Source organism: Choloepus didactylus, chromosome 8 (assembly GCF_015220235.1).
Source record: "Choloepus didactylus isolate mChoDid1 chromosome 8, mChoDid1.pri, whole genome shotgun sequence".
Lineage (NCBI taxonomy): Eukaryota > Metazoa > Chordata > Mammalia > Pilosa > Megalonychidae > Choloepus > Choloepus didactylus.
In genome coordinates this window covers 97,920,864-97,938,826 of record NC_051314.1, presented here as the reverse complement: position 1 = coordinate 97,938,826, position 17,963 = coordinate 97,920,864, and the positions used below count along the sequence as shown (strand labels likewise).

The 17,963-nt window shown below is 37.4% G+C and overlaps 1 protein-coding gene across 1 annotated transcript in view; it reads right to left on the bottom strand.

Moving 5' to 3' along the window:
- Positions 1-10,598, bottom strand: part of LOC119542850 (sucrase-isomaltase, intestinal-like) — a 180,421-nt gene extending 169,823 nt beyond the window's left edge. Inside the window, exon 1 of the mRNA XM_037847477.1 lies at positions 10,565-10,598. The gene's annotated coding sequence lies outside the window, so the exon portion shown is untranslated. The remainder of the gene's footprint in view (positions 1-10,564) is intronic.
- Positions 10,599-17,963: the final 7,365 nt, after the last annotated feature.

The window sequence follows — 17,963 nt, the reverse complement described above, 5'->3', positions numbered from 1 at the left end:
TTCACTGTTGGTAGGGAAGTAGAATGGTTCAGCCCATCTGGAGGACAGTGTGGTGGTTCCACAGGAAGCTAAGTATGGGGTTGCCTTATGGCCCTGCAACCGTTATTGGTTGTATCCTGGGAGTAACTGAGAGCAGGAATACAAGTGGATATTTGCACAGTGGTATTTGTGGTGGCAGTATTCATAATTCGCAATGGAAGGTGGTGGCCTAAGAGTACGTCAATTGATAAACTGAATGGTGAACTATGGTGTATACATACAACGGAATACTGAACGCCAGCAAGAAGGAATGAAGTTGAGGTATGCAACTAGGTGAATGAACCTTGAAGACAGTATGTTGAGTGAAATAAGCCAGAAAAGCAAAGACAAATATTATTAATGCCTCGCTAATATGGACTAACAGTAATGTGCAAACTCTGAGAAATGAATCTGGGAGCATGGGTTATCAGGGAAAGGCTTATTGTAAAGGTTCCCAGACTGTAAGTTCTTATAGCAGTCACATCTATTCATGAGTTTTAACAGTTATTTCTAAATTCTGAGATGCTGAGCTGTTTGTGTGTAACCTGGTCAGTCCCTGGAGCTTTGGGTGTTTGTGTGGCACCTGGGCTTCAGAGTCCGAGTTTGGCAGGTATGTTGGCATTGCCCCATGCAGCAACTGTTAAAGAGGCTGAAGAGGAGATCAGACTTTGATTGGCAATATGAATGAAATGGACTTGGTTGAGATTGGGGTAGATCAGACTAAAGGGTAGATAATATTAACTGTGTTTTAAAACTCCAGCTTCTCTTGTTACTGCAAAGGAGAAGGTAAGCCTACTTATAATTAGGCCTAAGAGTCACCCTCAGCGAACCTTTTTTGTTGCTCAGATATGGCCTCTCTCTCTTTATCCAACTCTGCAGGTAAACTTACAGCCCTCCCCTCTACGTGGGTCATGACTCCCAGGGGTGTAAACCTCCCTGACAACATAGACTTGACTCCCAGGGATGAGCCTGGTCCCAGCATTGTGGGATTGCGGAAGCCTTCTTGACCAAAAAGGGGAAGAGAAAGGAAACAAAATAAAGTTTCAGTGGCTGAGAGATTTCAAATGGAGTCAAGAGGACATTCTGGAGATTATTCTTATGCATTATACAGACATCCCTTTTTAGTTTTTACTGTATTGGAATAGCTAGAAGGAAACACCTGAAACTATTGAACTGCAACCCAGTAGCACTGATTCTTGAAGATGAATGTATAACTATATAGTTTACAATGTGTGACAGTATGATTGTGAAAACCTTGTGGCTCACACTCCCTTTATCCAGTATATGGACAGATGAGTAGAAAAATAGGCACAAAAGGTAAATGAATAATAGGGAGGGGTGGGGGGATGGAATGTTTTGGGTATTGATTTTACTTTAATTTTTATTCTTTTTTTTTTTTGCAGTAATGAAAATGTTTAAAAATTGGCTATGGTGATGAATGCACAACTATGTAATGGTACTGTAAACAACTGATTGTACACTGTGGATGACTGTATGGCTTGTGAATATATCACAATAAAATTGAATTTATAAAAAAAAGAATCACTGAGATTAGTGAGTTATTTACTGAGTTTGCAATTAGGATCATTTGGCTCATAATGTTTCCTTTTACTGTGATTAGGCCACCTGAACCTTGAAAGAGAGATATGGAATCACCTAGTTAGGAGCCTCTCAAGTGCCTAGATAGTGTAAGGCCAGAGTGAGAGGGAGGTCAGGGATCTGGCATCAGTGAGAAGTCTGTCTAAAGTTTAGTCAAGCTAAAGGGAAGTTAAGGCCATCTTGGTCAATACTTCTACTGAAAAATCATGGGGTGTTTATCTGAAATTCAATTTAACTGGCCATCCCGTATTTCATCTGGCAACTCCCCATCTAATTATTCATACCTAATTGGTCAGCGGAACCAGCCACATGTAATCAGGGTTTCATCTCATAATGAGTCTCACTTAACAATTCTTTGTCTTGTTCTACATCCATGAAAAAGAGAATGTTCTGAGGAATATTTATAATTCAATTACAGCCTATCGGTTGAGGTACACAGCAGAACAAATGCACAGGAAGGGATGGGAATCCGTGTACTTCATTAATAAACTCTAGTAAGGAGAAAACTATTTTTGTTGTATTAAAGACATTTCACTACAAGTGTAATAAAATAAAGCCTATTACTAGTTTTATCAGAAAATAAGTAGTCTAAGTTAGTCATATTTTTAGAAGTTGTCTTTTACTAAGTTAGTCATATTTTTAGAAGTTGTCTTTTAAACATAGATATCAATAAAGTTTTCCCAAAAATTCAGTTGCAATTTCGCCCTATGCTGAGATGCCATTTTATCTTGAGCAGCGAAATGGGCATACTGCATTTTATCTGACTTTGTTGAATAACCACACACAAACATTCATCAATCCTCAATTTAAAATGAGCAAAATTGGCATGCTTTGTTTATTGAAGAGAAAGCAATTTTGGGTTTAGAAGATAACACTAATATACAGTCATATTTCTCTCCTACTGGTGAACATTTCCCAAAAGAATCAAATTTCCCAAGTAAATGTCAAGTGTGCTCTACAAAGCACTATTAATCAAACTATGTAATTAAATATATGCTACATTTTGACATGTTGAATACTGACCCACTTTAAAAGCCAAAACTTTGCTACTTTAGAATATGAATGCGTTAATCAATGTGAATGCAAAGTAATGGAAAAAAATTTGGCATGGATTATTTTAAGTGTTCTCATTGCTTTAAAGGGGAAGCAGTAACATATCACTTTTCATTCTTATATATAGGCCTATGCTGCTGAATTAACCAGCAATATTGAAGGATTTCAGTGAGGCTCCCATTAGCAAGCAGGCTAGAATGTTAACTACAGCAGGTGTTATGATTTCCATAATCTTTTAAATACTTCAGCACAAAGTGATATTTTTCACGTGTCAGTTTAAGTCCATTCCAGGAACAGTTTGTTGGCCTTATCAGGAATTCATACTTTCCTCCTTGAATGGGAAGAGAAATCATTTTTATATAAAACAGAAACTATCTAAGTTTAAGGTAGTTTAAACAGCAATATAACCGAGTCTGCAGATATGTATAAGTCTGGGTTCACTGTCTGCCATAGATGCTCCTCCGGCACACTGTACGTCCCTAATCATAATACTACTAAGCTGTACTGCAATGATTTAATGATCTCTTCTCCATTCTAGACTGGAAGGAAGGCAAACACCGTGTCTGTGTTATCAGTCACTGTTTATCCCAGCATGTAACTCCTGACATGTAGCAGTCACCTAATGTTGGCTGAATTTTTTTCATGAAATTTCTGTGAATTGTAATAGTGCAGGAATGTGTTCCTGCTAAAAAAAGAAAAAGGAGAAATTAGGGGCATGTGCACATAATTTTGCCTAAAATGTATCTTCCCTACAGTTATTCTTCTTAAAGGGAATATGGTGAAATAAGGACACGGGCCCATTGTCTAACCAAGGTAAGTGTCAATAAATACTTAATGGAAGAATGAGTGTGCAAGTACACCTGGCTCTGTTTTCCCATAGCACTCTAGTTTAACTTTTATTGAAATAAAGTTGTAACTTTTACTCATGGCATACTCAAGTGTGCAAGAAAACAATCGAGGTGATGTAGCATTGGCCTCTTGTCTTGAAGTTCTCACATCTGTCGTCTATAGAGTCTCCATTGCTCCCCTCATCCTCTAAGCACCTTTCCACCTGAGCCCAAGTCACTTCCTTATTCCCTACAGTCCATTTGCAGGCCACGAGGAGCTAGGAATGTACCCTCAGGCTCATGTATTTAGTCTCTTTCCTCTTCCAATCTGCACTCTCACTCTATTATTAGATGTAGTGCTGAGCCAAATGCACAAATTTTCCTGTAAGTCTGCAGCCTCCCTCAGGCTTTGCCCAGGAAAATGTTTCATCTGTTCGAGTGATCTCGATTTTCCCATACATATTTGGAGTTTCTACCACATCAAACACATTCAAAGTTGAACCTTAGAGAGTAAAAAATGAAGACATAAGGCATGCCCTCCTAGCCCTCTAATTCCTTTGCTGGAAAAGGAAGGTTTTTTCCCCTTGCTATGATAGCCTGGGTTTTCCTGCCCTGAATTCCCTTCTGAACACAATTTTTTCCTGTACTCATTTTTGGCACCAGGGAAAAATTTCAAAAACTTGTAATGGGCAAAAGATTACTGAGTGTCCCTTTAAAGTGCTGGGTGGACACTTTGGGGTTTTCTGATTCTACATGGATCTGTACTTTTGTCTATGCCCTTGACTTTGACTAGCTATTTTACAACTCTGTAACTACTAGTAATTATTCTTGGTCCATGGAATTACAAAATGATTTTGTCTCATTTTATTTCTACCTTGTAGATTAAAAATGATTCCCAACATTATATGTTATTGTACAATGGGACATTATAAGTTTTGCATCTATTAGTGTACTGGGTTGAATAGTGTCCCCCAAAAGTTCATGTCCACCTGAAACCTATGAATGTGATATTATTTGGAAATAAATTCTTTGCAGATTTACTCAAATCACGCTGTATTTAGGCCCTAAGTCCAATGTGATCATTGTTCTTATAAGAACAAGGAAATCTGGACACAGAGACACAGACTCACAGAAAGGGAATGCCATGTGATGACACAGACTCACAGGAAGAGTGCCATATGCTAACAGAGGCAGAAATTGCAGTGATGAGTTTATTAGCCAAGGAATGCCAAGCTAAAAGAGGCAACAAAGGATTCATCTTCCCTACAGCCTTCAGAAAAAGTGTAGTTCTGCCAACTGCTTTATCAGACTCCTAGCCTCCAGAATTCTGAGAGAATAAGTTTGTTCTTTTAAGTCACACAGGTTATGACAGTTTGCTATACAGCCCAAGGAAATTAATATATTGTACTATGGTGTTGTGGATTGAATAATGTACCCCACAGAAGACATGTTCAAGTCTTAATCCATATCCCCATGGTGTGAATCCATTTTTAAAAAGTATCTTTGAATATGTTAAGGTGAGTCAGGGTGTGGAGTCATTTGTGAATAAGATGTTTTAAGATTCTATTTAGGTGTGGCCAAACTGAATCAAGGTAGCCTTAATCCACATGACTGGAGGCCTTACAAACAGGGGAAATTAAGGCAACTAAGCAGGGAAAGCTAGATGCCAGAGAGGAGAGAGAGATTGACACGTGAAGGGAGACTGCCATGGAAGACTGTCATCACCAGAATGCTACCAACTTTGAGAAAAAGCATGGCCTTGTCAACATCTTGATTTTGGATGTCTAGTCTTCAAAACAGCGAGACGATAAATGATTGTTGTTTAAGCTAACCCATTATGTGGCGTTTGTCATAAAAAGTCTGGCAAACTGAAAATTACAGGTTATTATAGGTTTTATATCTATTAGCAAATTGATTTCAGCATTCCCGATTACCTATATGTTTCCATTCTTTGGATTATCCTTTAAAACATTTATAACATCTTACTGTTTACCTAAAAAGTTAACAAGCTAAATGAGCCAATGAGTTTTTAAACATCTTTGACAAGTGCTCATTTATATCTGTCTGAAAGTCATGATTTCACCTTTTGAAAACTGTATTTCAGCACCATCACTCACCTGGTTGTATAAGTCATTAATCTTGGTGTCATTTCTCTTTTTTTTCAAACCCAAATTTAGTGAGTCACCAATCCAATCAATTCTGTACCCACCACAGTATCTTCAGATACATTCGTGACCTATTCATTATTACTGCCATTTTGTTAATTCTAGCCCCTATCTTCTATTTTATTTATGTCTATCTCCCCAACTCCAATCTTTCTCTTATAAATCCAAGTTTCTCACAACCACTGAGGTGATCAATTTAACATTCAAATTAGATTCTACTACTCCCCTGCTTAAAACATTTCATTGTTTCCCCATTGTCCCAAGGTAAGCAAGATTCCTGAACAAAGATCACAAAGCTTTCCCTGATCTGCTTTTTTGCCTCCCTCTAGAGATTTTTTTCTCTAATGAGATCTGCAAAACTGAATTACTTTCATTTCCCTGGGAACAAACCCCTAAACTTTCCCCAGCATGGCTCTTACCATATTCTATTCATTTAACTGTTTTATTTGTCTAGGTCTCCCATGAGACTGTAAACTTCAGACCTTGGGAACTGAGTCAGTTCTTGTATTAGTTTTCTGTTGTTGCATAACAAATTACCACAAATGTGACAGCTTAAAACAACCCACACTTATCTCAAAATTTTTATGAGCCATGTGTCTGGTCATGGCTTACTGGGTCCTCTGCTTAGGGTAAAACAAGGCTGCAATCAAGATATCAGTTGGACTGCAGTCTCATTTAGGGTTTAAACTGTGAAAAGATCTACTTCCACTGTCCCTCAGGTTGTTGACAGAATTGATTTCCCTGTGGCAGCTTGCTTCTTCAAAACAACAAGAGAGAGTGAGTCTCTAGATTGAGTCTGCTAGCAAAATGGAGTTTTATGTAATGTACGTAATGCAATCACATAAGTGACCACCCATCAACATATTCTACTGGTTAGAAACAAGTCCTTTAATTGGGGCTGATTTTTCTAGGCCAGGTTTTGGTTAATTATGTGAGGGAACAATGCCAGGAGGAAGCTGGGTCAGAGAGTAGCTTGGATTTTGTTTGCTGTTTCCAAACATTTTCCTTCCATACTCTTCCCCAGGGCTATTACTCAGCACACAGTTAACAGAGTCTCCTTAGGTCTAAGTGAAGCCCCTTCTTTATGAAACACGTGTGTGTGTGTGTGTTTTGATTTAGAAGCTGCCCAACATCACTAGCTGCAACACCCAATTTTTCTGCTCCAATCTGTAACACCAATAGTTCAATTTTTACAAAAAAGGATCTGACTACATACCTTTTCACTCATGTGCCTTATCAGCCTTTCAATACAGTGATACCAAATAGAGTTCAGGGATATTTTGACAATCTTCCCATTTCTAGACCTGGGTGTCAAAGGAAATATTGTTGATGCATTCCCTGAGGTAATGCAACAACTTTTGAACATCTGCTGAGATACAATTTCTACTCTCAGCCTCAATACCACTTCACTGGGAAGGTCGTCTTCATAAATTATAGTTGAATTCAATTATTAGAGCAGCATAGAAGTACCCACTTTCTTTAATTGGAGGTCATTCCAAGGATTTTTCTAAACACACGTTGTTACCCTATTTAAAATGTGATCAGCTCGCTCTAAGTCTCACACAGCCTTTTTAAGATCTGATCATTATCCTTTAGTAGCCTTCTACTTCCCCAAACAGATCTTAGCTCCAAACATACAGGATGTCTTTTAATTTATGTATTTATATTCCACTTCCATTTTAAATAGATATTTGAAAGTAAAGAACTTCTTTCCAAAGCTAAATGAGTCATGCTATTCCCACTTCATTTCCCATATACATGCTGTTCTACTTAGAATGCCTCTTTGTTGCCCGCCAGATAGACTACTTCCAGATCCCATTCAGGTCTCCTCAAGGCTGGCCAATATATCTTAAAAATAATATTCTGTTTAGGTAATTATTAGTTAATGTATTTGTCTTCTCCAACAGACAGTGAAATCCCATGGGGAAGGGAACTTGTCTAGTATGTTTTATATAAACAGAACCTAGAATAATGCCTGGCCAAAAGAATGCTCTTAATGAGTTTGTTAAACTATTGTCTTCACTAAAGATACTAAAGAAAGAAATCTTTCATAGGGCAAAGACTCACTTTTAAGAAATTCTATTGGAGACCACACTCTAGATTAGCATCAAACTACTTAAATCAACAATTCACCAAAAATGGCTGTCATGCAGTCCATAATAAAGTTATTCAAAAGAATACTGGAGGGCTGTTGAATAATTTGATGAAATAAATACTTATCTTACTTTATTGCATAACTAACCCCTTCATTTAAGAAATCAAGTTCATTCGGAATTGTTTTTCCACATTGCACCCATATAGTCTCCACCGTAAAAGCTGCCATGTAACAGCTAGTGTCTCTATCCAGCACCATTTTCTACCTTCTACTACTAGCTATCCTTTACTTTGGGTAACTTCTCCTCCTTATCCCAAGCATGTTGTTCTGGTGAAGACTACTAATAATATTACTCTGCCCCTTTCTATCTCCCTATTATAGGATGGCTCCACAGAGCAATCCTAATACCCAGTCATATGATTCAGCTGAATCAGTCACCAGCCTTCCCCAGGATTCTTTAGGAGGAGCATTTGAGATGAGGCTGTCCTCCTGGATCACAATCCTGGCCATATAGACAAGCTTGAGAAGATAAGAGTCTATAGAGAGAAAGAAAATGAGAGGAATGATGAAGGTAACATTTCAGTTCCCACTTCCTGTTGATAAGATCCATTTTCCTGGTTCCTGAAACCTTTCCTTCCATACTGTGAGCCAGCTTATGCTTTAAATATAAAACAAGAAAGAAAAAAAATATTTTTTGCTTAGTTTGGTACATGTTGGATTTCTATCACTAGTAATTAAAGATTCCCCTGAAGAACAGCTTTACTAAGAAATCATTTTTTCTGATTTATTCTTTACAGTCTACCCACTGTAATGCTCCTTTCCATTTAAGCTCTGTGGAAATGATTGCTACATACATAAGTATAAGTCCTTCTCCCACCCACAGCAAAGACTTACAAATTTTTATAGTTCAAGGAATACAGACCAAGATCAAAATATGTACAATGACTTCAAAAGTGAATCAGGTATTCCAATCAATGAAAAAGCCTAATAAGTTATCAGGGAAATTAGGGATGAAGATTCATACTACAAACGGTGCCTTAATTTTACAAAATTATTTTAACAAATGAGTACTTTGAACAGTGAGTTTCTGTTGAGATATTTAGAAATTAATTTGGCTAACTCAAACTTTTCAAAATATTTTATATATATTGAATAAGCAAGGAAGAACACCCATGAATTACTAGATAAGAACACTTGCCTTTCTGTGTATCATTGACAGGTGAAACAATGTTTTACAGATTCTAAACTCTCTGAACATTATCATATACCCAGAAGTAAAACAAAAGCAAAGATGCTACACTGACATATTTATTTAAACCATAATACAATTGCATGGGAAAATAAATATTTAAGACAAAAAAGTACAGTATTTGCAAATGTTTACAGCTGATAGAAAAATTTATCTTGCAACATTTACAAAATAATATTTTCGATAAGTGGAAAAATTGAGCATCTTATTTCAAAAGGTTTTTTTTTCTTTTTTCCCCTAATTAAAGCTTTTTCCATTAACAGTGACAAAGTCCTGCCAAGATTTATAAGTACAATGCTTTTAAAGATGTTTAGCTTACAAATAAGTTAGATAGAAAGGGGAGAATATCCTTCCATTAAGTAAAAATGAAATTTAAAGATAAAAATTGAAACAACTCCATAAGAAAGATTAAAATATATTTCTATGATGATATAAAAGTATCTCAGCACTAAATGGATGCATAGCACTAAAAATTAATAGGTTAATCCATCAATTATAACATTTTAGCACAGAATACAAGCAGCTGCACAAGTCTGAAAATACAAGTTTAAACGTAACAGTTACATAAACTCATTGGCATTCTTTGTTAGCAAATGAAAGTCAATTTCATTTTATGAAGTATTACCAATAAAACTGTCATCTCATTTTTTCATTATAATATGAAAAGGAGCTTTTAGAATCAGGAACCTACTTAAGGTTGATTTAAATGCTAGACGAATGCTATTCCAAGCTATTACAATATGCAAATCATCTGAACTAACCCTATGAAAGTTAATAGTGCTTTAAATTGTACTCCATTTGCCTTTTCTTCACACACACAAAAAAGCAGGCATCTTGTAGTTCAAAAAGTATGATACTTTTGATAGAGAAAAATACAAGTTTAGCAATAACAAAAGTGAAAAGCAAATAGTTTACAAGCAGTAAAATATGGATTTAAACACAGACATGTAAATTGTTGTGTGCAAGTATACCATATAATAATTTATATTTAGGTGCACTTTTTGTTTATTAATTCCTAACTGCCTAACAAGTAAAGAACAAAGTACAAATAGCATGTGCATGGATAACACAGGGTCAGATACTTGAAAGACTTACAAGACTCCCCAGAGTGTATTCACATAAGGCTTTAATAAAGCTAAAGAATATGGTACAGCAGAGAAAAAGCACAAGCAATCACTGAAAAGTGCATGACTTTCAGTTGCACAGGATGCATCTTGACTTCAGAGGGACTAGGCAAAAGTTTAAGTGGGATCTTTTATACCCTGTTGTTCACATCACCAAGTCAGGCTGAGCAACCATTACGTAAATTGTAAACTATCAGTCCATGTAGACATGCAAGCCTCAGTGTCTCCAGGACCATTACGAACACTAAACAGAACATTATAAATAACTAACTGGTACATTTCATTCTTATCTTGTCCAAGTGTCAATATCAGACTTTCAGGCATTCCCTAAGAATAAAGTTATAAACCAACCTTACACAGCACACATACAATAGTATCAAAATATTCAGGACTACTCCTTTGAGTTCAATTAATATCAATATCTTCATACATACCTCTTGTGACAGAAGCTTGAATGTCTCACAAACTGCAAGCTTTCCAAATTTTTACAGTTATCCCTCTGTAAAACAAGGTATTAAGGATTCAACAAAAGCACATAATAAATTCAGAGGCAGAACCAAAAAAGATAAAACAATCAATTCATATTTGGGAAAAATCCAAGTCAACAACTGGAACATTTTACAGTAAGTTTAAGAGTTATACAACATCCCAAACCCCAAAAAGAAAGCCTTATAAATTTGAAATAAAATGCCACCTCTGGAATAAGTATCAAAATCACCAACGCCAGACTTCCTCAGCTTCTTCCTAGACTGATTATTCTTTCCTTTTGTCAGGAAAAGGGCTATTTTTAAAAAACAAGCATTTTACGTCTTTTCATCTTTTTTTTTTTTTTTTTTTTTGGCATTCAACAGCTTGATTATAATGTGTCTTGGTGTAAATCTGTTTGGGTTTATCCTGTTTGAAGTTTGTTGAACATCTTGGATGGGTATATTCATATCTGACATTAAATTTGGGAAGTTTGCAGTCATTTTCTTTGAATATTTCTTCTACCCCTCTCCCTCTTTCCACCTCCTTCTGGGACTCTCATAGTGTGTATATTGGTACACTTGATGGTGTCTCACAGACTCTCAGGTTCTGATCATTTTTCTTTATTTCTTTTTTCTTTCTGCTCCTCAGATGAATAATTTCAATTGTTTTATCTTCAAGTTCACTGATTCTCTATTTTGCTAGCTCCAATTTGAACTATAGAATCCCTCTAGGGAATTTTTTATTTCTTTTGCTGGGTTTCAACTCTGTGGTTCCTTTTAACAACTTAGTCTATCTATTTGTTGTTAGTCTCTCATGTTCATCTGTTATTTTCCTTTAGTCCTTTGTCTGCATTTTTCTTTAGGTCTTCAGGCATATTTAGGACCATTATTTTCCAAGTCTTTGTCTGGTACGCCCAAGGTCTGATCCTCTTCATTAATGGTTTTTAATGCTTTATCTTGCTTCTTTGAACGGGCCATCATGCCTGTTTCCTTGCATGCTTTGCAATCTTTTGTTGTACACTGGACATTTGATATTTTATTGTGTTATCGCTGGAATTTCAGGCATCTATTCCTTAAGCTTGTGACTAGCTCGTGTTATGACAGAGATTTTCTGGAATGCTAGGAACTAGCAAAAAAGAAAAAGAAAGCATCTTTCCCAATCTTTGCAGATTGGCTTATGCAAATGCCTAACAATGAGTTTAAAAAACAGTGCAAAGCAAAAGCGTAGGGTCCTTGTTGGTCTGTTCTAAGTACGCATCTTGTCCTGGGCATGCATGCATGATCCTAGGAATTACTCTATTTACATAAATCTGAATGTCCATTTTCTCCTAGGAAATAGTGTTTCTTCCCAGTCCTGGGTACTACACTGTATATCTAACAGTCCACAATCCTTTGCCCCAGGCAGCTGTTATTTGACTGTTCCCCTACAGTATTCTTGCTGCCCAGGATTCCAGCTGCCTCTACATGCAGAATAAGTTCTAGGACAGCATACCTGTGACAACTGTCCTGGTTCAGTCCTTTAAGGCTCCAAAAGACACTAAGGCACAGATATACACGAATCTTAGGATGTCCTGTTCCTAGGGTTACTCTGCTCCCTCCATAACCGAGACCAGAGAATCACACTGGAAGCACAGGCTGGGCCCACACCAAGCCAGATTGGCGCAACGACACCATGAGATTTTCCTACCGCTTCTAAGTTGCCTTTTTCTTGATTCAGCTACCACCCAGTCACTGAAACTCATTAACTTTTTTACAGAATTTTGAGAAAGATGGTTCTGTCAGATTTTGTTTGTAGTTTAAAGTTTCTGTTGTGGGATGGAACCCTGAAGTGGTTCACCCCAACATCTTGGTGACATCACTTCATCATTTATTTATAATACATTATATATAAAACACATTTCAAAAATCAAAACTGAAAAAAAAACAAATCTCTTTAAAAATTTTGGCTGTGAATAATCAAAACTTATTTTCCATATTTTCCTAAATTAATACACGTCTATCCTTTAAAAATATGAAAATAAAATAAAGGGTGATAATCAGGTAATATGGATTGTGCCAGACACATAAGAAGTTATCTACTTACTGACGGTTTCTTACTCCATATGCTGTTAATGAAGATAAATCAAAATTAGCCATTTGCCATTAACAGATCTGAATATTTCAATGTTACTGACTTGCTCCACATCCACCTCTTCCTACACTTGCCCTTAAAGAGTCATTCATCAGAGGTACAGTCTGAAGCAAATAATTCTGTGTGTATTCAGTACTCCTAATTCTACTCTCTGTATTTGTAAACAAGTGAGATCACATTTAACTCAAAGAGAACTTCAAAGAATAATCACAAAAAGGTATTCTAAAGCTGGGTATAGGATTAAGAGTTACTCAGTGGTTGGCAAGTCTGTCTGAGCACTCAAAAAAAAACAAAAAAACAAAAACAAAAAACCCAGAGAGCTTTTTAAAATGCTGATGCCAGACCACTGCTTCTAGCTGCACTAGCTGTGCACTGTACAACTCCAAGGGGCACAATATACATAATTACAATTTCCCATGAAATTGTACAATACAGCAGTCCTACTAGGTCCCACAATTAAATTTCTGGGGATGGTGATGGGGCTTTTGTAATTTTAAAAAGATGATTCTAATACACAGCCAGGGTTGAAAATTGCTGGTGTAAACCATTTTTTTCCGTAAGCTAATTATATGCCTTTGAGGCTCATGTTGCTATTATTGTTGTTTTCAATATCTGCCTGCTGAGCAGCTTCTTTCTTCTCCATTAATAACCCTAGAAATTTCTTTTTTTAAAAAAATGTCTAACAAAAATCTTTCCCTGTAATACAAGAGCATTTACTTTTGTTCCTACTTTCATCCACCTTGCTCCACTTCTCCAAAGTTTAAAGAAACTAGCTGAACCACACATTCTCTTTCATAAATTGATTATATAATTTTTATAGACATGGATTCTATTTTTCTGGATATGCCTCACATTTCAATAATTCTATTTAGGAACTGAACACAACTAGCAACAAAAATATTCTCATTGTTGCACTATATGAGTCACATATTTTAAACACCATGGTAGCCTTCTTAAAAATAAACATTATGAGTGGCCGAATCATTTGTTTAGTGGGGAGTCAATTGGGCCTCCCCCCCAAAAAAAATGTTGAAATCCTAAGCCCTTGTACCTCAGAATGCAGCCCTATTTAGAAATAGGGTCATTACAGATGTAATTAGTTAAGAAGAGGGCATACTGGAGTAGGGGGCAGGTGCTCTTAATTCAGTGTAACTAGTGTCCTTATAAGAAGCGACAAAGAGACAGAGACCATGGAGAGGAGAATGCCATGTGAAGATGGAGTCTCAGGAGAGAGGAGACAGCTTTGTGAAGACAGACACAGAGACTGGAAAGTGATGTTGCCAGAAGCCAAGGAATACTCAGGCCACAAGAGCTGGAAGAGACAAGGAAGGATTCTTCCCTAAAAACTTCAGAAGGAGCATGGCCCTGCCAACACCTTGATTTCAAAGGGAGCACGGCCTTGCCAAAGCCTTGATTTCAGACTTGTAGCCTCCAGAACTGTCAAAGAATAAATATCTGTTTTTTATGCCACCCAGTTCGTGGTACTTTGCTATAGCAGCCGTAGGAAACTAATAGAATGGATATTCTTGTTTGTTTGTTTGTCTGCCTTGCAACCCCACTTTGGAGATGTGATCCACCCTGCTAGATGTGTGTCTGGAGGGACTCATTTCAGGACCATTCCCCTGCCATTCCTCCCCTGCCATGGCCATAGAGTGGGTGAAGATGTGACTCAGTCAAGACCAATTTGAACCTTGAGCAAAGATTCACAGAGACAGAAAGCAGTTGGAGTTAACTGAATGATATGCCCTAGAAATAGTTTTAAAAAATCTCCATTTGGTTCCCTAACCTGCCCTAGTGGCCCAGATTTTCTTTTTATTCTAAGAACAAACAGGTATACTTTGGATAAACTGCTTTTCGCCTACACTAGTGAGAGTTGGCTTCCAGTATTTGCAACTAAAGGATTACACAAATAGAGAAAGTGGAACCAGGGTGAAAATTCAGGCAAAAGAATCTGAGGTAAATATGTGGTATTTGGATTATTTATTGACCTCAAGTGGTCCAGTGGAAATTAAAAAATCCACTTAACACACCAGGAAGGGGACCTAGCAGCTACTGTTACAAAACAGCAAAACAAATTATCAAGTTATCAATTGCAGCCATTTTAAATCATGTGCACAGAGATGGTGAAGCTTTGTCAGAGCAAATAGCTACTCCTTTAACAAAATACAGAGCATATAGAGTTTTTAGACTGTTAAGGAAAATGGTTGCTCTGAATAACTTAAAAGAAGTTTATGAAAAGGAAATGAAATGTTTCAATCCAAAAACCTTCCCCTCAAACCATGGAATATATCTCAGGGCCTCATTATAACCTGCTGACAAATCTCTCACTCTCTGAGATTGTGAAAAACCAAAAAAAAAAAAAAACAAAAAACAAAAAAAAACTAACCCTGTGGGTCTCCAAGTTGCCCCAAGTGAACTCACACAATCTCAACAGAACACTTATGTCTACATTAAAGCAGTGATCAGGAAGAAGTAAGAGACTGACAAATTTAACACTGATATCTAAGAAAAATTGGAAAAAAATGGAAAACTTCAAAATACCAAATCACTATGAAACAGCACACAGTCTTCTTTGCCTGAGGCTATGCTTACTCTGGAAAGAGAAATACATAAATCCATTCATGCCCCTTCTCTCATTGTTGCTTCAGCACTCAGGATAAGAACTCAACATGGCATGGGTGAAAAACATACAAGACAGAGGAGGCAAGGAAGTGAAGAACTCCACTAACTGATAATTTTTTTTAATCTAAAAAATATTTGTGGAAATGGTTTTTGAAAGATCTAGACAATTTTGATTGGTCTCTGTGCCAGTTTGGATGTATTATGGACCCAAATGCCATTTTCTTTGATGCAATCTTGTGGGGGCAGATGTATTAGTGTTGATTAGGTTGGAAACTGCTGACTCAGTGTTTCCATGGAGATGTGACTCAATCAGCTGTGGGTGAGACCTTTCATTGGATACTTTCCATGGAGGTGTTGCCCCACCCATTGAGGGTGGATCTTAACTGGATCACTGGAGTACTTTAAAAAGAGCCATACAGCACAGATGCTGGAGCAGCTCTGAGTGACATTTTAGAGGGCAAGTGAGAAAGACAGTTTGAAGACTGCCATTGAAAGCAGACTTTTGCTCCAGAGAAGCTAAGAGAGGACAAACACCGCAAGAGCAACATTTTGAAGAATGCACAGGAAATGGGAGAGGAGCTAGAACTCAACCTGGGATCAGCAGATGCCACCAAGTGCTTTCTCAGCCTATGGAGGTTTTCCTGGATGCCACTGGCCTTCCTTTGATGAAGGTATATTGTTGACACCATAGCATGGACACTTTTATGGCCTTCAGACTGTAACTCTGTAACCAAAGGCCTTTCTCCAGTGAAGGCACCCTATTATTGATGCCTTACCTTGGACACTTTATGGGCTTAAGACTGTAACTCTGTAACCAAATAAACCCCCTTTATAAAAGCCAATCCATTTCTAGTGTTTTGCAAAAGGGCAGTATTAGCAAACCAGAACAGTCTTCATCCAAATTTAATTTGGGGAGAGCTGAATTTATTAACATGAATGCTAGCACCCAAGGTACTGCATTCAATGTGCCAATTTAGGCATTTCATCAGCTTGCCTAATACTGGCCTATGCCAAATGACACAGAGAGGACAGACATGTCTTGGTGCGATGTAGAGGAAGGAATTCAACTCTTTTGAATATTGAAATGCTCAATTGTCTGTGCATCTCACCCGTTCACCCTTTCATTCTTTGTGCATTAGAACTCAAATAGCTCTCCCTTCATCCTTGCTGCAAAGAGACATTGGTGAGAAAACACCAGAATCTTTAAAAGTTAATTACTGGCTGTTCTCTCTAGACCAGTTAACCTATTCAGGTTTGCAGTAAATGAAATAGGTTTTCTAATCTCAGCAAGTTTCATTGGAGCCCAAAGTGGCTGAAACCAGGCAGCATAATCAACATAAAAGACAGTAGTACAAATGTGGTAATCAGATCACAGAGAACATGAAGACATGAAAAGGTCTCTGATGCTGGTTAAAATATGAAGTTTCAGGAATGAAATAAATAAGCAATTCCAAGGTCATATTTGATTTGTAAAACAGAACAAACAAACTCAGATCTAGTGCCCAGCAGCATGACAAAAGTTATGATGCTTATTTCATTGCCTCCCAAACAATTCCAAGCCGAGTCAATTCAAAGACCCAGAGCCCCCTGAATGCAGGGGGGCTGGACGTCACCAAGAGAGGACCCCAAATTGGCAACATTCTTTATAACTGAATCTTTCCTAAAGGGATTTGTGGACATTTTATCTGTGTAACTGTGTCTAGGCTCTAAGCTAGCACTAATGCCTGGGGTTCTGCAATGTCACCGTACACCACTGGTCAGAGTGGGGGCTAAATGGCATTCTGACCTGAGTTTGCCTCATAGAAGTCCTAGGGATACCCTAAACCCATTCATTGGTTATTTCCCTAGTCCCTAAATTTAAAGCTTCAATTATGTATTCAGCAAATGGCAGAACCTCCACATTCACTCCCATGTAGTAAAGGCTATTGTGATAGGAAAGGCCATGCCACTGTATTCCTCTTGCCTATGACTGAGTAAACAAAATGCCAGTATCACATTACTTGAGGAATTGCAGGAGTTTGTGCCATCATAACAACTTAAAGGATGCAAGTCTTGTGATTTAGATTCATTAATTATCCAGTTTAGCATGTGCAGAAATGTGGTTATGAGAGAATAGCAGCAAATAATCATAAGCTAAATTAGGTGGTGACTTCAATTACTGATGTGGTCTTACTGGAGCAAATCAACATACTGCCTGGCAATAATATGCAATTACTAATATAAAGAATGCATAGTTCTCCTTCTGAACAAGCACTGAATACCAAAATAGAATAACAGAAGGTTTGTTTTCACCTGTCAGAGACAGTAGTACACTTTTACCAGCCTACTGCAAGATAAACAAACTAGGAACCAGGAAGAGTAAAGGTAAAACTCAGGAGCTCCTTCTAATACTACTATGCCCAGTGTTTAGATGATTGTAAGACACAGCAACTGCACAAAGAGGATGCCAAGCCAGGAACACTTACCAACTAAGTTCTGGCTAAAGTCAAAACGAAAGTGGAAGTAGAGAGCGATAAATAATAGCTAAAGCCTCTTCTTATTCCATAGACCACTTCGCCATCCCACTTAACATCTCACTGGCTCATTACACTGAGAATGCTGATTGGCATATTG